This window comes from Schistocerca piceifrons, chromosome 2, assembly GCF_021461385.2.
Source record: "Schistocerca piceifrons isolate TAMUIC-IGC-003096 chromosome 2, iqSchPice1.1, whole genome shotgun sequence".
Classification (NCBI taxonomy): domain Eukaryota; kingdom Metazoa; phylum Arthropoda; class Insecta; order Orthoptera; family Acrididae; genus Schistocerca; species Schistocerca piceifrons.
The window spans coordinates 646,008,136-646,033,539 of NC_060139.1; the positions used below are offsets into that span (position 1 = coordinate 646,008,136).

The following is a 25,404-nucleotide window of genomic DNA, read 5'->3' on the forward strand; positions in this document are numbered from 1 at the left end:
ATGTCTTCTTTCCGCAAGCACTAGCCCAGGACACAGCTGTTGTACCAGCAGACGAGGTGGCCGAGTGGTTAAGGCGTTGGACTGCTAATCCAATGTGCTCTGCACGCGTGGGTTCGAATCCCATCCTCGTCGATGAATTTTACGTGAAGCACGCGTTTGCGGTCACTCCTTCTCCGTGCGAAACGCCACTCAGTAGTAACAACGACGCGTATACGTGGCAGATAGCGTGTGTATGAAATACGAGACAAAACTGCCTACCAGATGAAAGCGCACAACATTCCATAGCGTATGCCCTTCGAATTAAACATCATTTCGAGATCTACAAACCAATGAAATTTCGGCTGCAGCTAAGAGTATGTTGGTATTTGCGAACGACGAGCTCTTATTTATATTTAAGTGCATACCTGTCGCAGTCATTTTAACGTATCGAGCCTATAATAATCCATCTGTAGCACAACTGTCGCCTTCCGACAGTTTGTTTCAAGTGAGGCCGCCATCTACAGAAGCGATTTGGCAAGCCCTACTGGAGAGACTTGACTTTGCAGCCATCCGTCGCTAGTGGCCGACCAAACACCAAGCTCCATCGCAAACAGCAGGACAATCTTGGGCTAGGGGGAACGTCAAAACCTTGCAAGCAATATCAGTGTAGCGTATCGAGCTGTACGTTTCGTTGCAGTAAGTCGTGGAAAAGAATGCACAGCACCTTTCTCATTTGCATTAGACGACACTGCATGTCGATACAATGCTTATTCCTGCGGTAAATAGGTGGGCCGGTGATTTTGCCCCGATCGGATATCGACGTGGACGGATGCTGTCATTAAACGATTCGCGAGTGGGAGCTTGGTCGGCTGCACTGCAGCTTGGCATAAGACGTTAACACCGGCCCAGTACGATGTTTTGAATGCGTTTTCGAATCGACAAATGTCTTCTTTCCGCAAGCACTAGCCCAGGACACAGCTGTTGTACCAGCAGACGAGGTGGCCGAGTGGTTAAGGCGTTGGACTGCTAATCCAATGTGCTCTGCACGCGTGGGTTCGAATCCCATCCTCGTCGATGAATTTTACGTGAAGCACGCGTTTGCGGTCACTCCTTCTCCGTGCGAAACGCCACTCAGTAGTAACAACGACGCGTATACGTGGCAGATAGCGTGTGTATGAAATACGAGACAAAACTGCCTACCAGATGAAAGCGCACAACATTCCATAGCGTATGCCCTTCGAATTAAACATCATTTCGAGATCTACAAACCAATGAAATTTCGGCTGCAGCTAAGAGTATGTTGGTATTTGCGAACGACGAGCTCTTATTTATATTTAAGTGCATACCTGTCGCAGTCATTTTAACGTATCGAGCCTATAATAATCCATCTGTAGCACAACTGTCGCCTTCCGACAGTTTGTTTCAAGTGAGGCCGCCATCTACAGAAGCGATTTGGCAAGCCCTACTGGAGAGACTTGACTTTGCAGCCATCCGTCGCTAGTGGCCGACCAAACACCAAGCTCCATCGCAAACAGCAGGACAATCTTGGGCTAGGGGGAACGTCAAAACCTTGCAAGCAATATCAGTGTAGCGTATCGAGCTGTACGTTTCGTTGCAGTAAGTCGTGGAAAAGAATGCACAGCACCTTTCTCATTTGCATTAGACGACACTGCATGTCGATACAATGCTTATTCCTGCGGTAAATAGGTGGGCCGGTGATTTTGCCCCGATCGGATATCGACGTGGACGGATGCTGTCATTAAACGATTCGCGAGTGGGAGCTTGGTCGGCTGCACTGCAGCTTGGCATAAGACGTTAACACCGGCCCAGTACGATGTTTTGAATGCGTTTTCGAATCGACAAATGTCTTCTTTCCGCAAGCACTAGCCCAGGACACAGCTGTTGTACCAGCAGACGAGGTGGCCGAGTGGTTAAGGCGTTGGACTGCTAATCCAATGTGCTCTGCACGCGTGGGTTCGAATCCCATCCTCGTCGATGAATTTTACGTGAAGCACGCGTTTGCGGTCACTCCTTCTCCGTGCGAAACGCCACTCAGTAGTAACAACGACGCGTATACGTGGCAGATAGCGTGTGTATGAAATACGAGACAAAACTGCCTACCAGATGAAAGCGCACAACATTCCATAGCGTATGCCCTTCGAATTAAACATCATTTCGAGATCTACAAACCAATGAAATTTCGGCTGCAGCTAAGAGTATGTTGGTATTTGCGAACGACGAGCTCTTATTTATATTTAAGTGCATACCTGTCGCAGTCATTTTAACGTATCGAGCCTATAATAATCCATCTGTAGCACAACTGTCGCCTTCCGACAGTTTGTTTCAAGTGAGGCCGCCATCTACAGAAGCGATTTGGCAAGGCCTACTGGAGAGACTTGACTTTGCAGCCATCCGTCGCTAGTGGCCGACCAAACACCAAGCTCCATCGCAAACAGCAGGACAATCTTGGGCTAGGGGGAACGTCAAAACCTTGCAAGCAATATCAGTGTAGCGTATCGAGCTGTACGTTTCGTTGCAGTAAGTCGTGGAAAAGAATGCACAGCACCTTTCTCATTTGCATTAGACGACACTACATGTCGATACAATGCTTATTCCTGCGGTAAACAGGTGGGCCGGTGATTTTGCCCCGATCGGATATCGACGTGGACGGATGCTGTCATTAAACGATTCGCGAGTGGGAGCTTGGTCGGCTGCACTGCAGCTTGGCATAAGACGTTAACACCGGCCCAGTACGATGTTTTGAATGCGTTTTCGAATCGACAAATGTCTTCTTTCCGCAAGCACTAGCCCAGGACACAGCTGTTGTACCAGCAGACGAGGTGGCCGAGTGGTTAAGGCGTTGGACTGCTAATCCAATGTGCTCTGCACGCGTGGGTTCGAATCCCATCCTCGTCGATGAATTTTACGTGAAGCACGCGTTTGCGGTCACTCCTTCTCCGTGCGAAACGCCACTCAGTAGTAACAACGACGCGTATACGTGGCAGATAGCGTGTGTATGAAATACGAGACAAAACTGCCTACCAGATGAAAGCGCACAACATTCCATAGCGTATGCCCTTCGAATTAAACATCATTTCGAGATCTACAAACCAATGAAATTTCGGCTGCAGCTAAGAGTATGTTGGTATTTGCGAACGACGAGCTCTTATTTATATTTAAGTGCATACCTGTCGCAGTCATTTTAACGTATCGAGCCTATAATAATCCATCTGTAGCACAACTGTCGCCTTCCGACAGTTTGTTTCAAGTGAGGCCGCCATCTACAGAAGCGATTTGGCAAGGCCTACTGGAGAGACTTGACTTTGCAGCCATCCGTCGCTAGTGGCCGACCAAACACCAAGCTCCATCGCAAACAGCAGGACAATCTTGGGCTAGGGGGAACGTCAAAACCTTGCAAGCAATATCAGTGTAGCGTATCGAGCTGTACGTTTCGTTGCAGTAAGTCGTGGAAAAGAATGCACAGCACCTTTCTCATTTGCATTAGACGACACTGCATGTCGATACAATGCTTATTCCTGCGGTAAACAGGTGGGCCGGTGATTTTGCCCCGATCGGATATCGACGTGGACGGATGCTGTCATTAAACGATTCGCGAGTGGGAGCTTGGTCGGCTGCACTGCAGCTTGGCATAAGACGTTAACACCGGCCCAGTACGATGTTTTGAATGCGTTTTCGAATCGACAAATGTCTTCTTTCCGCAAGCACTAGCCCAGGACACAGCTGTTGTACCAGCAGACGAGGTGGCCGAGTGGTTAAGGCGTTGGACTGCTAATCCAATGTGCTCTGCACGCGTGGGTTCGAATCCCATCCTCGTCGATGAATTTTACGTGAAGCACGCGTTTGCGGTCACTCCTTCTCCGTGCGAAACGCCACTCAGTAGTAACAACGACGCGTATACGTGGCAGATAGCGTGTGTATGAAATACGAGACAAAACTGCCTACCAGATGAAAGCGCACAACATTCCATAGCGTATGCCCTTCGAATTAAACATCATTTCGAGATCTACAAACCAATGAAATTTCGGCTGCAGCTAAGAGTATGTTGGTATTTGCGAACGACGAGCTCTTATTTATATTTAAGTGCATACCTGTCGCAGTCATTTTAACGTATCGAGCCTATAATAATCCATCTGTAGCACAACTGTCGCCTTCCGACAGTTTGTTTCAAGTGAGGCCGCCATCTACAGAAGCGATTTGGCAAGCCCTACTGGAGAGACTTGACTTTGCAGCCATCCGTCGCTAGTGGCCGACCAAACACCAAGCTCCATCGCAAACAGCAGGACAATCTTGGGCTAGGGGGAACGTCAAAACCTTGCAAGCAATATCAGTGTAGCGTATCGAGCTGTACGTTTCGTTGCAGTAAGTCGTGGAAAAGAATGCACAGCACCTTTCTCATTTGCATTAGACGACACTGCATGTCGATACAATGCTTATTCCTGCGGTAAACAGGTGGGCCGGTGATTTTGCCCCGATCGGATATCGACGTGGACGGATGCTGTCATTAAACGATTCGCGAGTGGGAGCTTGGTCGGCTGCACTGCAGCTTGGCATAAGACGTTAACACCGGCCCAGTACGATGTTTTGAATGCGTTTTCGAATCGACAAATGTCTTCTTTCCGCAAGCACTAGCCCAGGACACAGCTGTTGTACCAGCAGACGAGGTGGCCGAGTGGTTAAGGCGTTGGACTGCTAATCCAATGTGCTCTGCACGCGTGGGTTCGAATCCCATCCTCGTCGATGAATTTTACGTGAAGCACGCGTTTGCGGTCACTCCTTCTCCGTGCGAAACGCCACTCAGTAGTAACAACGACGCGTATACGTGGCAGATAGCGTGTGTATGAAATACGAGACAAAACTGCCTACCAGATGAAAGCGCACAACATTCCATAGCGTATGCCCTTCGAATTAAACATCATTTCGAGATCTACAAACCAATGAAATTTCGGCTGCAGCTAAGAGTATGTTGGTATTTGCGAACGACGAGTTCTTATTTATATTTAAGTGCATACCTGTCGCAGTCATTTTAACGTATCGAGCCTATAATAATCCATCTGTAGCACAACTGTCGCCTTCCGACAGTTTGTTTCAAGTGAGGCCGCCATCTACAGAAGCGATTTGGCAAGCCCTACTGGAGAGACTTGACTTTGCAGCCATCCGTCGCTAGTGGCCGACCAAACACCAAGCTCCATCGCAAACAGCAGGACAATCTTGGGCTAGGGGGAACGTCAAAACCTTGCAAGCAATATCAGTGTAGCGTATCGAGCTGTACGTTTCGTTGCAGTAAGTCGTGGAAAAGAATGCACAGCACCTTTCTCATTTGCATTAGACGACACTGCATGTCGATACAATGCTTATTCCTGCGGTAAATAGGTGGGCCGGTGATTTTGCCCCGATCGGATATCGACGTGGACGGATGCTGTCATTAAACGATTCGCGAGTGGGAGCTTGGTCGGCTGCACTGCAGCTTGGCATAAGACGTTAACACCGGCCCAGTACGATGTTTTGAATGCGTTTTCGAATCGACAAATGTCTTCTTTCCGCAAGCACTAGCCCAGGACACAGCTGTTGTACCAGCAGACGAGGTGGCCGAGTGGTTAAGGCGTTGGACTGCTAATCCAATGTGCTCTGCACGCGTGGGTTCGAATCCCATCCTCGTCGATGAATTTTACGTGAAGCACGCGTTTGCGGTCACTCCTTCTCCGTGCGAAACGCCACTCAGTAGTAACAACGACGCGTATACGTGGCAGATAGCGTGTGTATGAAATACGAGACAAAACTGCCTACCAGATGAAAGCGCACAACATTCCATAGCGTATGCCCTTCGAATTAAACATCATTTCGAGATCTACAAACCAATGAAATTTCGGCTGCAGCTAAGAGTATGTTGGTATTTGCGAACGACGAGCTCTTATTTATATTTAAGTGCATACCTGTCGCAGTCATTTTAACGTATCGAGCCTATAATAATCCATCTGTAGCACAACTGTCGCCTTCCGACAGTTTGTTTCAAGTGAGGCCGCCATCTACAGAAGCGATTTGGCAAGGCCTACTGGAGAGACTTGACTTTGCAGCCATCCGTCGCTAGTGGCCGACCAAACACCAAGCTCCATCGCAAACAGCAGGACAATCTTGGGCTAGGGGGAACGTCAAAACCTTGCAAGCAATATCAGTGTAGCGTATCGAGCTGTACGTTTCGTTGCAGTAAGTCGTGGAAAAGAATGCACAGCACCTTTCTCATTTGCATTAGACGACACTGCATGTCGATACAATGCTTATTCCTGCGGTAAATAGGTGGGCCGGTGATTTTGCCCCGATCGGATATCGACGTGGACGGATGCTGTCATTAAACGATTCGCGAGTGGGAGCTTGGTCGGCTGCACTGCAGCTTGGCATAAGACGTTAACACCGGCCCAGTACGATGTTTTGAATGCGTTTTCGAATCGACAAATGTCTTCTTTCCGCAAGCACTAGCCCAGGACACAGCTGTTGTACCAGCAGACGAGGTGGCCGAGTGGTTAAGGCGTTGGACTGCTAATCCAATGTGCTCTGCACGCGTGGGTTCGAATCCCATCCTCGTCGATGAATTTTACGTGAAGCACGCGTTTGCGGTCACTCCTTCTCCGTGCGAAACGCCACTCAGTAGTAACAACGACGCGTATACGTGGCAGATAGCGTGTGTATGAAATACGAGACAAAACTGCCTACCAGATGAAAGCGCACAACATTCCATAGCGTATGCCCTTCGAATTAAACATCATTTCGAGATCTACAAACCAATGAAATTTCGGCTGCAGCTAAGAGTATGTTGGTATTTGCGAACGACGAGCTCTTATTTATATTTAAGTGCATACCTGTCGCAGTCATTTTAACGTATCGAGCCTATAATAATCCATCTGTAGCACAACTGTCGCCTTCCGACAGTTTGTTTCAAGTGAGGCCGCCATCTACAGAAGCGATTTGGCAAGGCCTACTGGAGAGACTTGACTTTGCAGCCATCCGTCGCTAGTGGCCGACCAAACACCAAGCTCCATCGCAAACAGCAGGACAATCTTGGGCTAGGGGGAACGTCAAAACCTTGCAAGCAATATCAGTGTAGCGTATCGAGCTGTACGTTTCGTTGCAGTAAGTCGTGGAAAAGAATGCACAGCACCTTTCTCATTTGCATTAGACGACACTGCATGTCGATACAATGCTTATTCCTGCGGTAAACAGGTGGGCCGGTGATTTTGCCCCGATCGGATATCGACGTGGACGGATGCTGTCATTAAACGATTCGCGAGTGGGAGCTTGGTCGGCTGCACTGCAGCTTGGCATAAGACGTTAACACCGGCCCAGTACGATGTTTTGAATGCGTTTTCGAATCGACAAATGTCTTCTTTCCGCAAGCACTAGCCCAGGACACAGCTGTTGTACCAGCAGACGAGGTGGCCGAGTGGTTAAGGCGTTGGACTGCTAATCCAATGTGCTCTGCACGCGTGGGTTCGAATCCCATCCTCGTCGATGAATTTTACGTGAAGCACGCGTTTGCGGTCACTCCTTCTCCGTGCGAAACGCCACTCAGTAGTAACAACGACGCGTATACGTGGCAGATAGCGTGTGTATGAAATACGAGACAAAACTGCCTACCAGATGAAAGCGCACAACATTCCATAGCGTATGCCCTTCGAATTAAACATCATTTCGAGATCTACAAACCAATCAAATTTCGGCTGCAGCTAAGAGTATGTTGGTATTTGCGAACGACGAGCTCTTATTTATATTTAAGTGCATACCTGTCGCAGTCATTTTAACGTATCGAGCCTATAATAATCCATCTGTAGCACAACTGTCGCCTTCCGACAGTTTGTTTCAAGTGAGGCCGCCATCTACAGAAGCGATTTGGCAAGGCCTACTGGAGAGACTTGACTTTGCAGCCATCCGTCGCTAGTGGCCGACCAAACACCAAGCTCCATCGCAAACAGCAGGACAATCTTGGGCTAGGGGGAACGTCAAAACCTTGCAAGCAATATCAGTGTAGCGTATCGAGCTGTACGTTTCGTTGCAGTAAGTCGTGGAAAAGAATGCACAGCACCTTTCTCATTTGCATTAGACGACACTGCATGTCGATACAATGCTTATTCCTGCGGTAAATAGGTGGGCCGGTGATTTTGCCCCGATCGGATATCGACGTGGACGGATGCTGTCATTAAACGATTCGCGAGTGGGAGCTTGGTCGGCTGCACTGCAGCTTGGCGTAAGACGTTAACACCGGCCCAGTACGATGTTTTGAATGCGTTTTCGAATCGACAAATGTCTTCTTTCCGCAAGCACTAGCCCAAGACACAGCTGTTGTACCAGCAGACGAGGTGGCCGAGTGGTTAAGGCGTTGGACTGCTAATCCAATGTGCTCTGCACGCGTGGGTTCGAATCCCATCCTCGTCGATGAGTTTTACGTGAAGCACGCGTTTGCGGTCACTCCTTCTCCGTGCGAAACGCCACTCAGTAGTAACAACGACGCGTATACGTGGCAGATAGCGTGTGTATGAAATACGAGACAAAACTGCCTACCAGATGAAAGCGCACAACATTCCATAGCGTATGCCCTTCGAATTAAACATCATTTCGAGATCTACAAACCAATCAAATTTCGGCTGCAGCTAAGAGTATGTTGGTATTTGCGAACGACGAACTCTTATTTATATTTAAGTGCATACCTGTCGCAGTCATTTTAACGTATCGAGCCTATAATAATCCATCTGTAGCACAACTGTCGCCTTCCGACAGTTTGTTTCAAGTGAGGCCGCCATCTACAGAAGCGATTTGGCAAGGCCTACTGGAGAGACTTGACTTTGCAGCCATCCGTCGCTAGTGGCCGACCAAACACCAAGCTCCATCGCAAACAGCAGGACAATCTTGGGCTAGGGGGAACGTCAAAACCTTGCAAGCAATATCAGTGTAGCGTATCGAGCTGTACGTTTCGTTGCAGTAAGTCGTGGAAAAGAATGCACAGCACCTTTCTCATTTGCATTAGACGACACTGCATGTCGATACAATGCTTATTCCTGCGGTAAACAGGTGGGCCGGTGATTTTGCCCCGATCGGATATCGACGTGGACGGATGCTGTCATTAAACGATTCGCGAGTGGGAGCTTGGTCGGCTGCACTGCAGCTTGGCATAAGACGTTAACACCGGCCCAGTACGATGTTTTGAATGCGTTTTCGAATCGACAAATGTCTTCTTTCCGCAAGCACTAGCCCAGGACACAGCTGTTGTACCAGCAGACGAGGTGGCCGAGTGGTTAAGGCGTTGGACTGCTAATCCAATGTGCTCTGCACGCGTGGGTTCGAATCCCATCCTCGTCGATGAATTTTACGTGAAGCACGCGTTTGCGGTCACTCCTTCTCCGTGCGAAACGCCACTCAGTAGTAACAACGACGCGTATACGTGGCAGATAGCGTGTGTATGAAATACGAGACAAAACTGCCTACCAGATGAAAGCGCACAACATTCCATAGCGTATGCCCTTCGAATTAAACATCATTTCGAGATCTACAAACCAATCAAATTTCGGCTGCAGCTAAGAGTATGTTGGTATTTGCGAACGACGAGCTCTTATTTATATTTAAGTGCATACCTGTCGCAGTCATTTTAACGTATCGAGCCTATAATAATCCATCTGTAGCACAACTGTCGCCTTCCGACAGTTTGTTTCAAGTGAGGCCGCCATCTACAGAAGCGATTTGGCAAGGCCTACTGGAGAGACTTGACTTTGCAGCCATCCGTCGCTAGTGGCCGACCAAACACCAAGCTCCATCGCAAACAGCAGGACAATCTTGGGCTAGGGGGAACGTCAAAACCTTGCAAGCAATATCAGTGTAGCGTATCGAGCTGTACGTTTCGTTGCAGTAAGTCGTGGAAAAGAATGCACAGCACCTTTCTCATTTGCATTAGACGACACTGCATGTCGATACAATGCTTATTCCTGCGGTAAATAGGTGGGCCGGTGATTTTGCCCCGATCGGATATCGACGTGGACGGATGCTGTCATTAAACGATTCGCGAGTGGGAGCTTGGTCGGCTGCACTGCAGCTTGGCGTAAGACGTTAACACCGGCCCAGTACGATGTTTTGAATGCGTTTTCGAATCGACAAATGTCTTCTTTCCGCAAGCACTAGCCCAAGACACAGCTGTTGTACCAGCAGACGAGGTGGCCGAGTGGTTAAGGCGTTGGACTGCTAATCCAATGTGCTCTGCACGCGTGGGTTCGAATCCCATCCTCGTCGATGAGTTTTACGTGAAGCACGCGTTTGCGGTCACTCCTTCTCCGTGCGAAACGCCACTCAGTAGTAACAACGACGCGTATACGTGGCAGATAGCGTGTGTATGAAATACGAGACAAAACTGCCTACCAGATGAAAGCGCACAACATTCCATAGCGTATGCCCTTCGAATTAAACATCATTTCGAGATCTACAAACCAATCAAATTTCGGCTGCAGCTAAGAGTATGTTGGTATTTGCGAACGACGAACTCTTATTTATATTTAAGTGCATACCTGTCGCAGTCATTTTAACGTATCGAGCCTATAATAATCCATCTGTAGCACAACTGTCGCCTTCCGACAGTTTGTTTCAAGTGAGGCCGCCATCTACAGAAGCGATTTGGCAAGGCCTACTGGAGAGACTTGACTTTGCAGCCATCCGTCGCTAGTGGCCGACCAAACACCAAGCTCCATCGCAAACAGCAGGACAATCTTGGGCTAGGGGGAACGTCAAAACCTTGCAAGCAATATCAGTGTAGCGTATCGAGCTGTACGTTTCGTTGCAGTAAGTCGTGGAAAAGAATGCACAGCACCTTTCTCATTTGCATTAGACGACACTGCATGTCGATACAATGCTTATTCCTGCGGTAAATAGGTGGGCCGGTGATTTTGCCCCGATCGGATATCGACGTGGACGGATGCTGTCATTAAACGATTCGCGAGTGGGAGCTTGGTCGGCTGCACTGCAGCTTGGCATAAGACGTTAACACCGGCCCAGTACGATGTTTTGAATGCGTTTTCGAATCGACAAATGTCTTCTTTCCGCAAGCACTAGCCCAAGACACAGCTGTTGTACCAGCAGACGAGGTGGCCGAGTGGTGCAGTTCCGCTTTAGACGCCGTGCAGTGTGGACGTGCCTAGTCTTCCGCTCCGCCGTAGCGTTACGTATAGTGGACTATCGTTTTTGTTACGTGTTGTGTTGCAACTTCTGAGAGTATTTCTCCGTCGTTGTTTCGTACCTTGTGTTACTTTCTGTCCTTATTACAGTGTTTTTTGTGTAGCGGTTTCGACCGCATATTTTGAAAATGTCGTCCCAGGTTATTCCTCGTCAGGCTACAGTTAGTTTTGCTTTTGACAAGTCAACCCGCCATGTGCAACCTAGTTCTCTTGAGATTCATGATTGGTTGGTAGATACCTCTGGTGTTCATTCGGATCAGGTGCACACTGCTTATTTTGATACCGAACTGTATGTTTTCTTTGTTAAGTTTATGGACCCACTTCAGGTTGATAAAATTCTTTCTAAATATGGTCATCAAGTTCTCTTTCGGCATCGGGATGATTCTGTAAGTACCGTGCTGCTTTCCAATGCTTCCATCACGTATACCAATGTTCGTGTTTACAACCTTCCACCGGAGGTGGATAATGTCTATCTTAAGGAGGGTCTACAGAAGTATGGTGATGTAAAGAGCATTCGCCTTGAACGCTGGTCAAGCCAACATCGCCTGCAATGTTACAGTGGTATTCGTTCAGTCGAAATGCACGTTAAGCAGAATATTCCATCTCACCTGCAGATCGGTAAATATCGTGTCCATGTAACATATAGTGGTCAGGTTGGCACCTGTTTTTTGTGCAATGAAAGTGGTCACGTGCGTACCGACTGTCCGCGGAGAGTTTTTGTTTTAAAAAATTCTCTCGAACAGCGTCGCAAGTTAACGGTCGCTGACCTCGTTGCAGGTGGTTCTGCTCTTGGTGTAGCACAGTCCAGTGGTAGTAGCGCCCCGCCACAGGTTTTGCGCACCCCTGATACAGAATTTCCTCCTTTGCGTGCTAAATCTGATGTTGTTCCGTCTGTCCCTCAGGTGGGTGTGCCACTTTTGAATAATAAGAGGCGTCGCCCACACGATGGAAATAGTACGGATGAGGATCTCCCTGAGATGCCCCAGTCCGAGCGACCGGCATCCTCCGAGCCACTGTGTACTGTAGCTGCTCCCTGCCCTCCTGAGGTAGCGGTTCCGGTGGCGGCTGCTGGCGCCCCTCCGGCCTCCGACGCAGCTTCTCTCGAGTCGGGTCGTCGGTCGGGCCTGTTGGCGCCGTCTTCCGAACCGACTTCGATGTCACAACAAGTGGAGCCGCGACAACTTCCTGCTTCGCTGCCCCATACCTCTGCCAGCGGAGCTGCTCCGCTTCCTTCCAACTCTGCGGCCTCGGACCTTCCTGCTCACGTTTCGCCTCCGTGCAGTCCATGTTTGCCGGAAGCTAGTGCAGGTGTTGACCATTCCGTTTTGTCGGATGTTTCCCCCGCGACCCCGGATCCCGCATGTGGACCGGCGCGGGTGGTGTCGGATACAGAACTTGACCCTCCTACGTCACCGGCGGCTGAAGTTTCCTTGCCCGTCAGCCGACGCAAGTTACGCGTTCAGCCGAACGTTAATGCTGTTCGTAAAAAACCGAAACGTAAGGGATCCGCGGAACGGGGTAGCAGTCCCCCTCCCTCGGATGCCTCCGTCACCCCTGCTATGGACTGTGACGCTGGTGCGTCGGTGTAGGTGATTTGTTTTCTCGCTTTTCTCTCTATGGTTCAAGCATACACCTTTCTTACCTTAAATGTTAACCGTATTGAGTCCGACGTTCGCATTGCCTCTTTGCGGCAGTTTATTTACGACGCCTGTGCGGACGTAGTGTTTTTGCAGGAAGTGTTGTTTTCTGATCTCTCTCTACCTGGATTTCAAACTGTTTTTAATGTCGCGCCGGAATATTCAACAGGAACTGCTCTTTTCTTTCGAGAGGGCATTCCTATTACTGACATTGAATTCCTTGACTCTGGCCGTGGGATTGGTTGTCGTCTTTTTGATCTCCGCCTCGTTGTTTTGTATGCCCCCTCTGGTTCGGGTCACACTGTGGCTCGATCGCGCTTTTATAAAGAAGAGCTTATTTATCTTTTGCGCCAGAGTCCTCGGAGTCTCCTGCTCGGAGGCGATTTTAATTGTGTTTTACGCCCTGCAGACCAGTCCCCCAATTTTAATTATTGCCGTGATTTACATGACTTAGTTCGTACGATGCATCTGCGTGATGTTTGGGAACACAAATATCCAACCCTGGTGAAATATACGTTTTTTACCGCGTCCTCATGCAGTAGACTCGACAGATTCTATTTATATGACTTTTTATGTGATAAAATTCTTTCTGTCGATGTTATTCCTACTAGTTTTTCTGACCATTGTGCTTTTACTGCAACTGTAAATCTTAGTCGCCAACCTGCAAAACTTTATCGTTCCCAGTGGATGTTAAATGTTTCCCACCTTGCCGACAGTGCTATGGATGATGTTATAGGTGGCGTGTGGGAGCGATGTCTTCGCTCTGTCCCGCGATACCCCTCGTTGCTGGTTTGGTGGACTGCGTTTGCCAAGCCCAAGATTCGTCAGACTTTGATTTTCTACTGTGCTGCTAGGACGCGTGATTTTAAGAACACGTATGAATATTACTACTCTGTCCTGCGTGAACTATATGACGCGGCGGGTACCTCTCCACTGCGGATCCATGATGTTCGTCGTATTAAAGCCAAGCTCTTGAGCCTTAAACGACGACAGATGGATGGTCTGCGAGTTAAGTCGAAACCTCACTCTCTTGTTGAAGGTGAACTGACATCCTTGTACCACCTGCTACGGCATCAGACTCGTCGTCGTCGCTCCTTCATCTCTTCTCTTATGGTGGATGATGGGCGACAGTTTAGTGCACAGGAGGAAATGGTTCGTGCTCTTCATCAGTATTACACTAGTCTCTATTCTGCCGATGATTCTGGTGAGTCTCTTTCGGATGATGTCCTTGGGGATCTAACTGCGACGATCGCGCCTGACGCGAACGGCGAATTTCTCCGGGAGTTCCAGGTAGATGATGTTTTCGATTTTATTGCTCGCTCTCCGTCCAGTAAATCGCCGGGTCCAGACGGCCTGCCTAAAGACTTTTATCTCCGTTTTTGGCCTCTTTTGGGTGGCATTTTTACGCAGATTTTAAATGAGATTGTCAGAGGGATGGATGTGCCTGCCGATTTTAAAGTAGGGAAAATTGTTTTAATTCCGAAGTCCTCTGGTCGTTTATCTGCTGCCAATCTTCGTCCGCTCACATTGCTGAATTTTGACTATAAGACAGCTGCTAGAGCGCTCAATAGCCGGCTGTCTTCTCTGCTTCGGGGTGTGATTGGTGCACATCAATGTTGTTTTCATGATAGATCTATTCTGACACCAGTAGCCGAATATCGGGATGTTGTCTCGGTTGCGGCGGTTACAAACGTACATTGTGCCTTTGCCTTCCTTGATTTTTATAAGGCTTTTGATCACGTCAGTCATGTGTTTTTAGATCGTGTTTTAGGTACAATAGGTTTTAACGCTTCATCACGTGGTGTTCTTGGCAATTTGTACAGGGGAATAACAGCTCGGGTGTCAGTCAATGGGCAGCTGACGCCGCCCATTGCTATCCGCCGCGGAGTGCCTCAGGGTAGTCCGCTCTCTATGTCTTTATTCGTTTTGTCCCTGGAACCGCTGCTTCGGACTATTGCTCTCAAGCTTCAGGGTATGTCCCTCTCTGGTGGGAAGCTCTCGGTTAAGGCATATGCGGATGATGTCGTTGTTCTCCTCCGTCAACGAGATGATATCCCGTTGTTGAAAGGGGCAGTTGATGCATACTGTCGTGTCTCTGGAGCGCGTCTCAATCAGGGTAAATGTAAGTTCCTTGATATTCGAGGATTTCGCGATGCTGACGTCCCTTGGGCCACTTTTGTCGATCGCCATACGTCCTTGGGGATTATCATTGATCGGTGTCCTCTAAAAATGGCGGCTCTCAATTGGAAATCTGTCACCGAGAAGATACAGGGGGCTCTGATGGTCCATGAGCAGCGCTCTGCTACCATTTTGCAAAAAGTCAGAATTTTAGACACCTACGTCCTATGTAAAGCTTATTATGTTGCTCAGCTGTTCCCACTTCCCATGATGGTGGCGAAAAGGTTGCGCCAATTGTCTAGCAGGTTTATATGGAAGGGCCATCTATTCAAGTTACGTTACGAGGTAATGACGAAACCGCGTCTCTCCGGAGGCTTGGGCCTCTCTGACATTACTCGCAAGGCGTCTGCTTTGTACGTCCGCCGAACGACTCTAATTGTTACGCAAGAAGTGACTTCAATTACATCCAGGCTTTTTACTGTTTGTGCGTCCGGCGAGCCTTGCTCCACCTGTCGATGTCGGACGCCTAAATTTTAAGTTGAAACACATTCGGGAATTTTACATTGCGGTGAGTTACCTCGGTGACGTCTTCTTGCGGCGACCGGTGCCAACGACCAAGAGCTTGATTGCCCGCTGGGAGGGGCTGGCCAGTCCCAATCCAATAGAACTGGCGTCTCCATCCGTGTCCTGGAGGAACGTCTGGAAGAACGTTAGTCTGCCGATCCACTCTATGGCCGTGGCGTCCACGTGGTATAGGGTAATAAATAATTTGGTTCCCACCAATGTACGACTGCACCGTATTGGTCTTTCTGACACGGACACCTGTACTCGGTGTGGTCTCCTGGATACCCTTGAACATCGATTCACCTGCTGTGGGCACCTTGCTAATTGGCGTTGGCTCAGGAAACAACTTGCTTTTGTCACTAGGTCTGCTGAAGCCGCTTATACTATTGACATCATCGTCCGGCCCGATTCTTCCTTTTTTCCGCGGACGAAGCTCCATACCGTCATGTGGTTGATTGGCCATTTCGTACATTTTGTCAACAGTTGTCATGAAGAGGATGGACACCTAGCGTTTCGGCAGTACATGCTTACTGCTTACTGGCAGCGCTTGCGATTGCCAGGCCTCCGAGATGATTTTGCCAATATGCTTAGCCTGACATTTGAAAGAGAGGGTGTTGGCTAAGGTCACCTGTGTGAGCCATTTTCTTTTATACTGTTTCTGAATTTGCCGCCTTTATGTATGTTTCTTCTCTACACCAGGACTGAAGTTTTCGTGTTTTAACCTTTATTTCAGTAAGCAGTCTACATTATATAGTCATGTTTTAGGATTTTAATTTCAGTACTGTACTTCTTTTGAAGTGGCTGTGTGGTGGATATTCTTTAATATTTTTTTCAATAGATATATTCGTTCGAGTGGTAGAGTGTCTGCTTCAAAAAAAAAAAAAAAAAAAAAAAAAAAAATGGTGTAACGGTTAGCACTCTGGACTCTGAAAAAAAAAAGAAAAAAAAAAAAAAAAGTTGGGAGAGCGTTAGACTGAAGATCTAAAGGTCCCTGGTAAAAAAAAAAAAAAGTGGTTAAAAAAAAAAAAAAGGGTATGATTCCTGCTTTGGGTGCAGGAGGTCCCGGGTTCAAATCCCGGACGAGCCCTGCCATTTTGACCGTGCTGAAGAGTAGGTGGAACTCAGCCCCGGTTGCAGCTCAAATTTATAAAAAAAAAAAAAAAAAAAAAAAGTGGTTAAGGCGTTGGACTGCTAATCCAATGTGCTCTGCATGCGTGGGTTCGAATCCCATCCTCGTCGATGAATTTTACGTGAAGCACGCGTTTGCGGTCACTCCTTCTCCGTGCGAAACGCCACTCAGTAGTAACAACGACGCGTATACGTGGCAGATAGCGTGTGTATGAAATACGAGACAAAACTGCCTACCAGTTGAAAGCGCACGACATTCCATAGCGTATGCCCTTCGAATTAAACATCATTTCGAGATCTACAAACCAATGAAATTTCGGCTGCAGCTAAGAGTATGTTGGTATTTGCGAACGACGAGCTCTTATTTATATTTAAGTGCATACCTGTCGCAGTCATTTTAACGTATCGAGCCTATAATAATCCATCTGTAGCACAATTGTCGCCTTCCGACAGTTTGTTCCAAGTGAGGCCGCCATCTACAGAAGCGATTTGGCAAGCCCTACTGGAGAGACTTGACTTTGCAGCCATCCGTCGCTAGTGGCCGACCAAACACCAAGCTCCATCGCAAACAGCAGGACAATCTTGGGCTAGGGGGAACGTCAAAACCTTGCAAGCAATATCAGTGTAGCGTATCGAGCTGTACGTTTCGTTGCAGTAAGTCGTGGAAAAGAATGCACAGCACCTTTCTCATTTGCATTAGACGACACTGCATGTCGATACAATGCTTATTCCTGCGGTAAATAGGTGGGCCGGTGATTTTGCCCCGATCGGATATCGACGTGGACGGATGCTGTCATTAAACGATTCGCGAGTGGGAGCTTGGTCGGCTGCACTGCAGCTTGGCATAAGACGTTAACACCGGCCCAGTACGATGTTTTGAATGCGTTTTCGAATCGACAAATGTCTTCTTTCCGCAAGCACTAGCCCAAGACACAGCTGTTGTACCAGCAGACGAGGTGGCCGAGTGGTTAAGGCGTTGGACTGCTAATCCAATGTGCTCTGCACGCGTGGGTTCGAATCCCATCCTCGTCGATGAATTTTACGTGAAGCACGCGTTTGCGGTCACTCCTTCTCCGTGCGAAACGCCACTCAGTAGTAACAACGACGCGTATACGTGGCAGATAGCGTGTGTATGAAATACGAGACAAAACTGCCTACCAGTTGAAAGCGCACGACATTCCATAGCGTATGCCCTTCGAATTAAACATCATTTCGAGATCTACAAACCAATCAAATTTCGGCTGCAGCTAAGAGTATGTTGGTATTTGCGAACGACGAGCTCTTATTTATATTTAAGTGCATACCTGTCGCAGTCATTTTAACGTATCGAGCCTATAATAATCCATCTGTAGCACAAGTGAGGCCGCCATCTACAGAAGCGATTTGGCAGGGCCTACTGGAGAGACTTGACTTTGCAGCCATCCGTCGCTAGTGGCCGACCAAACACCAAGCTCCATCGCAAACAGCAGGACAATCTTGGGCTAGGGGGAACGTCAAAACCTTGCAAGCAATATCAGTGTAGCGTATCGAGCTGTACGTTTCGTTGCAGTAAGTCGTGGAAAAGAATGCACAGCACCTTTCTCATTTGCATTAGACGACACTGCATGTCGATACAATGCTTATTCCTGCGGTAAATAGGTGGGCCGGTGATTTTGCCCCGATCGGATATCGACGTGGACGGATGCTGTCATTAAACGATTCGCGAGTGGGAGCTTGGTCGGCTGCACTGCAGCTTGGCATAAGACGTTAACACCGACCCAGTACGATGTTTTGAATGCGTTTTCGAATCGACAAATGTCTTCTTTCCGCAAGCACTAGCCCAAGACACAGCTGTTGTACCAGCAGACGAGGTGGCCGAGTGATGTTCCGCTTTAGACGCCGTGCAGTGTGGACGTGCCTAGTCTTCCGCTCCGCCGTAGCGTTACGTATAGTGGACTATCGTTTTTGTTACGTGTTGTGTTGCAACTTCTGAGAGTATTTCTCCGTCGTTGTTTCGTACCTTGTGTTACTTTCTGTCCTTATTTCAGTGTTTTTTGTGTAGCGGTTTCGACCGCATATTTTGAAAATGTCGTCCCAGGTTATTCCTCGTCAGGCTACAGTTAGTTTTGCTTTTGACAAGTCAACCCGCCATGTGCAACCTAGTTCTCTTGAGATTCATGATTGGTTGGTAGAAACCTTTGGTGTTCATTCGGATCAGGTGCACACTGCTTATTTTGATACCGAACTGTATGTTTTCTTTGTTAAGTTTATGGACCCACTTCAGGTTGATAAAATTCTTTCTAAATATGGTCATCAAGTTCTCTTTCGGCATCGGGATGATTCTGTAAGTACCGTGCTGCTTTCCAATGCTTCCATCACGTATACCAATGTTCGTGTTTACAACCTTCCACCGGAGGTGGATAATGTCTATCTTAAGGAGGGTCTACAGAAGTATGGTGATGTAAAGAGCATTCGCCTTGAACGCTGGTCAAGCCAACATCGCCTGCAATGTTACAGTGGTATTCGTTCAGTCGAAATGCACGTTAAGCAGAATATTCCATCTCACCTGCAGATCGGTGGATATCGTGTCCATGTAACATATAGTGGTCAGGTTGGCACCTGTTTTTTGTGCAATGAAAGTGGTCACGTGCGTACCGACTGTCCGCGGAGAGTTTTTGTTTTAAAAAATTCTCTCGAACAGCGTCGCAAGTTAACGGTCGCTGACCTCGTTGCAGGTGGTTCTGCTCTTGGTGTAGCACAGTCCAGTGGTAGTAGCGCCCCGCCACAGGTTTTGCGCACCCCTGATACAGAATTTCCTCCTTTGCGTGCTAAATCTGATGTTGTTCCGTCTGTCCCTCAGGTGGGTGCGCCACTTTTGAACAATAAGAGGCGTCGCCCACACGATGGAAATAGTACGGATGAGGATCTCCCTGAGATGCCCCAGTCCGAGCGACCGGCATCCTCCGAGCCACTGTGTACTGTAGCTGCTCCCTGCCCTCCTGAGGTAGCGGTTCCGGTGGCGGCTGCTGGCGCCCCTCCGGCCTCCGACGCAGCTTCTCTCGAGTCGGGTCGTCGGTCGGGCCTGTTGGCGCCGTCTTCCGAACCGACTTCGATGTCACAACAAGTGGAGCCGCGACAACTTCCTGCTTCGCTGCCCCATACCTCTGCCAGCGGAGCTGCTCCGCTTCCTTCCAACTCTGCGGCCTCGGACCTTCCTGCTCACGTTTCGCCTCCGTGCAGTCCATGTTTGCCGGAAGCTAGTGCAGGTGTTGACCATTCCGTTTTGTCGGATGTTTCCCCCGCGACCCCGGATCCCGCATGTGGACCGGCGCGGGTGGAGTCGGATACCGAACTTGACCCTCCTACGTCACCGGCGGCTGAAGTTTCCTTGCCCGTCAGCCGACGCAAGTTACGCGTTCAGCCGAACGTTAATGCTGTTCGTAAAAAACCGAAACGTAAGGGATCCGCGGAACGGGGTAGCAGTCCCCCTCCCTCGGATGCCTCCGTCACCCCTGCTATGGACTGTGACGCTGGTGCGTCGGTGTAGGTGATTTGTTTTCTCGCTTTTCTCTCTATGGTTCAAGCATACACCTTTCTTACCTTAAATGTTAACCGTATTGAGTCCGACGTTCGCATTGCCTCTTTGCGGCAGTTTATTTACGACGCCTGTGCGGACGTAGTGTTTTTGCAGGAAGTGTTGTTTTCTGATCTCTCTCTACCTGGATTTCAAACTGTTTTTAATGTCGCGCCGGAATATTCAACAGGAACTGCTCTTTTCTTTCGAGAGGGCATTCCTATTACTGACATTGAATTCCTTGACTCTGGCCGTGGGATTGGTTGTCGTCTTTTTGATCTCCGCCTCGTTGTTTTGTATGCCCCCTCTGGTTCGGGTCACACTGTGGCTCGTTCGCGCTTTTATAACGAAGAGCTTATTTATCTTTTGCGCCAGAGTCCTCGGAGTCTCCTGCTCGGAGGCGATTTTAATTGTGTTTTACGCCCTGCAGACCAGTCCCCCAATTTTAATTATTGCCGTGATTTACATGACTTAGTTCGTACGATGCATCTGCGTGATGTTTGGGAACACAAATATCCAACCCTGGTGAAATATACGTTTTTTACCGCGTCCTCATGCAGTAGACTCGACAGATTCTATTTATCTGATTTTTTATGTGATAAAATTCTTTCTGTCGATGTTATTCCTACTAGTTTTTCTGACCATTGTCCTTTTACTGCAACTGTAAATCTTAGTCGCCAACCTGCAAAACTTTATCGTTCCCAGTGGATGTTAAATGTTTCCCACCTTGCCGACAGTGCTATGGATGATGTTATAAGTGGCGTGTGGGAGCGATGTCTTCGCTCTGTCCCGCGATACCCCTCGTTGCTGGTTTGGTGGACTGCGTTTGCCAAGCCCAAGATTCGTCAGACTTTGATTTTCTACTGTGCTGCTAGGACGCGTGATTTTAAGAACACGTATGAATATTACTACTCTGTCCTGCGTGAACTATATGACGCGGCGGGTACCTCTCCACTGCGGATCCATGATGTTCGTCGTATTAAAGCCAAGCTCTTGAGCCTTAAACGACGACAGATGGATGGTCTGCGAGTTAAGTCGAAACCTCACTCTCTTGTTGAAGGTGAACTGACATCCTTGTACCACCTGCTACGGCATCAGACTCGTCGTCGTCGCTCCTTCATCTCTTCTCTTACGGTGGATGATGGGCGACAGCTTAGTGCACAGGAGGAAATGGTTCGTGCTCTTCATCAGTATTACACTAGTCTCTATTCTGCCGATGATTCTGGTGAGTCTCTTTCGGATGATGTCTTTGGGGATCTAACTGCGACGATCGCGCCTGACGCGAACGGCGAATTTCTCCGGGAGTTCCAGGTAGATGATGTTTTCGATTTTATTGCTCGCTCTCCGTCCAGTAAATCGCCGGGTCCAGACGGCCTGCCTAAAGAATTTTATCTCCGTTTTTGGCCTCTTTTGGGTGGCATTTTTACGCAGATTTTAAATAAGATTGTCAGGGGGATGGATGTGCCTGCCGATTTTAAAGTAGGGAAAATTGTTTTAATTCCGAAGTCCTCTGGTCGTTTATCTGCTGCCAATCTTCGTCCGCTCACATTGCTGAATTTTGACTATAAGACAGCTGCTAGAGCGCTCAATAGCCGGCTGTCTTCTCTGCTTCGGGGTGTGATTGGTGCACATCAATGTTGTTTTCATGATAGATCTATTCTGACACCAGTAGCCGAATATCGGGATGTTGTCTCGGTTGCGGCGGTTACAAACGTACATTGTGCCTTTGCCTTCCTTGATTTTTATAAGGCTTTTGATCACGTCAGTCATGTGTTTTTAGATCGTGTTTTAGGTACAATAGGTTTTAACGCTTCATCACGTGGTGTTCTTGGCAATTTGTACAGGGGAATAACAGCTCGGGTGTCAGTCAATGGGCAGCTGACGCCGCCCATTGCTATCCGCCGCGGAGTGCCTCAGGGTAGTCCGCTCTCTATGTCTTTATTCGTTTTGTCCCTGGAACCGCTGCTTCGGACTATTGCTCTCAAGCTTCAGGGTATGTCCCTCTCTGGTGGGAAGCTCTCGGTTAAGGCATATGCGGATGATGTCGTTGTTCTCCTCCGTCAACGAGATGATATCCCGTTGTTGAAAGGGGCAGTTGATGCATACTGTCGTGTCTCTGGAGCGCGTCTCAATCAGGGTAAATGTAAGTTCCTTGATATTCGAGGATTTCGCGATGCTGACGTCCCTTGGGCCACTTTTGTCGATCGCCATACGTCCTTGGGGATTATCATTGATCGGTGTCCTCTAAAAATGGCGGCTCTCAATTGGAAATCTGTCACCGAGAAGATACAGGGGGCTCTGATGGTCCATGAGCAGCGCTCTGCTACCATTTTGCAAAAAGTCAGAATTTTAGACACCTACGTCCTATGTAAAGCTTATTATGTTGCTCAGCTGTTCCCACTTCCCATGATGGTGGCGAAAAGGTTGCGCCAATTGTCTAGCAGGTTTATATGGAAGGGCCATCTATTCAAGTTACGTTACGAGGTAATGACGAAACCGCGTCTCTCCGGAGGCTTGGGCCTCTCTGACATTACTCGCAAGGCGTCTGCTTTGTACGTCCGCCGAACGACTCTAATTGTTACGCAAGAAGTGACTTCAATTACATCCAGGCTTTTTACTGTTGTGCGTCCGGCGAGCCTTGCTCCACCTGTCGATGTCGGACGCCTAAATTTTAAGTTGAAACACATTCGGGAATTTTACATTGCGGTGAGTTACCTCGGTGACGTCTTCTTGCGGCGACCGGTGCCAACGACCAAGAGCATGATTGCCCGCTGGGAGGGGCTGGCCAGTCCCAATCCAATAGAACTGGCGTCTCCATCCGTGTCCTGGAGGAACGTCTGGAAGAACGTTAGTCTGCCGATCCACTCTATGGCCGTGGCGTCCACGTGGTATAGGGTAATAAATAATTTGGTTCCCACCAATGTACGACTGCACCGTATTGGTCTTTCTGACACGGACACCTGTACTCGGTGTGGTCTCCTGGATACCCTTGAACATCGATTCACCTGCTGTGGGCACCTTGCTAATTGGCGTTGGCTCAGGAAACAACTTGCTTTTGTCACTAGGTCTGCTGAAGCCGCTTATACTATTGACATCATCGTCCGGCCCGATTCTTCCTTTTTTCCGCGGACGAAGCTCCATACCGTCATGTGGTTGATTGGCCATTTCGTACATTTTGTCAACAGTTGTCATGAAGAGGATGGACACCTAGCGTTTCGGCAGTACATGCTTACTGCTTACTGGCAGCGCTTGCGATTGCCAGGCCTCCGAGATGATTTTGCCAATATGCTTAGCCTGACATTTGAAAGAGAGGGTGTTGGCTAAGGTCACCTGTGTGAGCCATTTTCTTTTATACTGTTTCTGAATTTGCCGCCTTTATGTATGTTTCTTCTCTACACCAGGACTGAAGTTTTCGTGTTTTAACCTTTATTTCAGTAAGCAGTCTACATTATATAGTCATGTTTTAGGATTTTAATTTCAGTACTGTACTTCTTTTGAAGTGGCTGTGTGGTGGATATTCTTTAATATTTTTTTCAATAGATATATTCGTTCGAGTGGTAGAGTGTCTGCTTCAAAAAAAAAAAAAAAAAAAAAAGGGGTATGATTCCTGCTTAGGGTGCAGGAGGTCCCGGGTTCATATCCCGGACGAGCCCTAGCGTTTTGTGCAAACTGATCGCACGTTAGTGGCTGAGTCAGCGCAAAAAGCTCGCCGTCATCAAAAAAATCTTAAAAAAAAAAAAAAAAAAAAAAAGTGGCTAGGATACCTGGCTCTCACCCAGGAGGCCCGGGTTCGATTCCCGGTACCGGAATCGCGTGTTTTTGTTGCTGCTCTTATGCGATTTAAAAAAAAAAAAAAAAAAAAAAAAAAGTGGTTAAGGCGTTGGACTGCTAATCCAATGTGCTCTGCACGCGTGGGTTCGAATCCCATCCTCGTCGATGAATTTTACGTGAAGCACGCGTTTGCGGTCACTCCTTCTCCGTGCGAAACGCCACTCAGTAGTAACAACGACGCGTATACGTGGCAGATAGCGTGTGTATGAAATACGAGACAAAACTGCCTACCAGATGAAAGCGCACAACATTCCATAGCGTATGCCCTTCGAATTAAACATCATTTCGAGATCTACAAACCAATCAAATTTCGGCTGCAGCTAAGAGTATGTTGGTATTTGCGAACGACGAGCTCTTATTTATATTTAAGTGCATACCTGTCGCAGTCATTTTAACGTATCGAGCCTATAATAATCCATCTGTAGAGGCCGCCATCTACAGAAGCGATTTGGCAAGGCCTACTGGAGAGACTTGACTTTGCAGCCATCCGTCGCTAGTGGCCGACCAAACACCAACCTCCATCGCAAACAGCAGGACAATCTTGGGCTAGGGGGAACGTCAAAACCTTGCAAGCAATATCAGCGTAGCGTATCGAGCTGTACGTTTCGTTGCAGTAAGTCGTGGAAAAGAATGCACAGCACCTTTCTCATTTGCATTAGACGACACTGCATGTCGATACAATGCTTATTCCTGCGGTAAATAGGTGGGCCGGTGATTTTGCCCCGATCGGATATCGACGTGGACGGATGCTGTCATTAAACGATTCGCGAGTGGGAGCTTGGTCGGCTGCACTGCAGCTTGGCATAAGACGTTAACACCGACCCAGTACGATGTTTTGAATGCGTTTTCGAATCGACAAATGTCTTCTTTCCGCAAGCACTAGCCCAAGACACAGCTGCTGTACCAGCAGACGAGGTGGCCGAGTGGTTAAGGCGTTGGACTGCTAATCCAATGTGCTCTGCACGCGTGGGTTCGAATCCCATCCTCGTCGATGAATTTTACGTGAAGCACGCGTTTGCGGTCACTCCTTCTCCGTGCGAAACGCCACTCAGTAGTAACAACGACGCGTATACGTGGCAGATAGCGTGTGTATGAAATACGAGACAAAACTGCCTACCAGATGAAAGCGCACAACATTCCATAGCGTATGCCCTTCGAATTAAACATCATTTCGAGATCTACAAACCAATGAAATTTCGGCTGCAGCTAAGAGTATGTTGGTATTTGCGAACGACGAGCTCTTATTTATATTTAAGTGCATACCTGTCGCAGTCATTTTAACGTATCGAGCCTATAATAATCCATCTGTAGCACAACTGTCGCCTTCCGACAGTTTGTTTCAAGTGAGGCCACCATCTACAGAAGCGATTTGGCA

At 48.3% G+C, this 25,404-nt stretch overlaps 14 non-coding genes across 14 annotated transcripts; all 14 read left to right on the forward strand.

Moving 5' to 3' along the window:
* The first annotated feature begins 50 nt into the window (after positions 1–50).
* Positions 51–132, forward strand: Trnas-gcu. Its single transcript has one exon. It is a non-coding gene; the product is annotated as a tRNA-Ser (tRNA).
* An 839-nt stretch (positions 133–971) lies between these two features.
* On the forward strand, positions 972–1,053 carry Trnas-gcu. The gene has a single exon. It is a non-coding gene; the product is annotated as a tRNA-Ser (tRNA).
* An 839-nt stretch (positions 1,054–1,892) lies between these two features.
* On the forward strand, positions 1,893–1,974 carry Trnas-gcu. Its single transcript has one exon. It is a non-coding gene; the product is annotated as a tRNA-Ser (tRNA).
* An 839-nt stretch (positions 1,975–2,813) lies between these two features.
* On the forward strand, positions 2,814–2,895 carry Trnas-gcu. Its single transcript has one exon. It is a non-coding gene; the product is annotated as a tRNA-Ser (tRNA).
* An 839-nt stretch (positions 2,896–3,734) lies between these two features.
* Positions 3,735–3,816, forward strand: Trnas-gcu. The gene has a single exon. It is a non-coding gene; the product is annotated as a tRNA-Ser (tRNA).
* Positions 3,817–4,655: 839 nt separating this feature from the next.
* Positions 4,656–4,737, forward strand: Trnas-gcu. Its single transcript has one exon. It is a non-coding gene; the product is annotated as a tRNA-Ser (tRNA).
* An 839-nt stretch (positions 4,738–5,576) lies between these two features.
* Positions 5,577–5,658, forward strand: Trnas-gcu. Its single transcript has one exon. It is a non-coding gene; the product is annotated as a tRNA-Ser (tRNA).
* Positions 5,659–6,497: 839 nt separating this feature from the next.
* Trnas-gcu lies at positions 6,498–6,579 on the forward strand. Its single transcript has one exon. It is a non-coding gene; the product is annotated as a tRNA-Ser (tRNA).
* Positions 6,580–7,418: 839 nt separating this feature from the next.
* On the forward strand, positions 7,419–7,500 carry Trnas-gcu. The gene has a single exon. It is a non-coding gene; the product is annotated as a tRNA-Ser (tRNA).
* An 839-nt stretch (positions 7,501–8,339) lies between these two features.
* Positions 8,340–8,421, forward strand: Trnas-gcu. Its single transcript has one exon. It is a non-coding gene; the product is annotated as a tRNA-Ser (tRNA).
* An 839-nt stretch (positions 8,422–9,260) lies between these two features.
* On the forward strand, positions 9,261–9,342 carry Trnas-gcu. The gene has a single exon. It is a non-coding gene; the product is annotated as a tRNA-Ser (tRNA).
* Positions 9,343–10,181: 839 nt separating this feature from the next.
* Trnas-gcu lies at positions 10,182–10,263 on the forward strand. The gene has a single exon. It is a non-coding gene; the product is annotated as a tRNA-Ser (tRNA).
* Positions 10,264–17,595: 7,332 nt separating this feature from the next.
* On the forward strand, positions 17,596–17,677 carry Trnas-gcu. Its single transcript has one exon. It is a non-coding gene; the product is annotated as a tRNA-Ser (tRNA).
* A 7,261-nt stretch (positions 17,678–24,938) lies between these two features.
* Trnas-gcu lies at positions 24,939–25,020 on the forward strand. The gene has a single exon. It is a non-coding gene; the product is annotated as a tRNA-Ser (tRNA).
* The last annotated feature ends 384 nt before the right edge of the window (positions 25,021–25,404 follow it).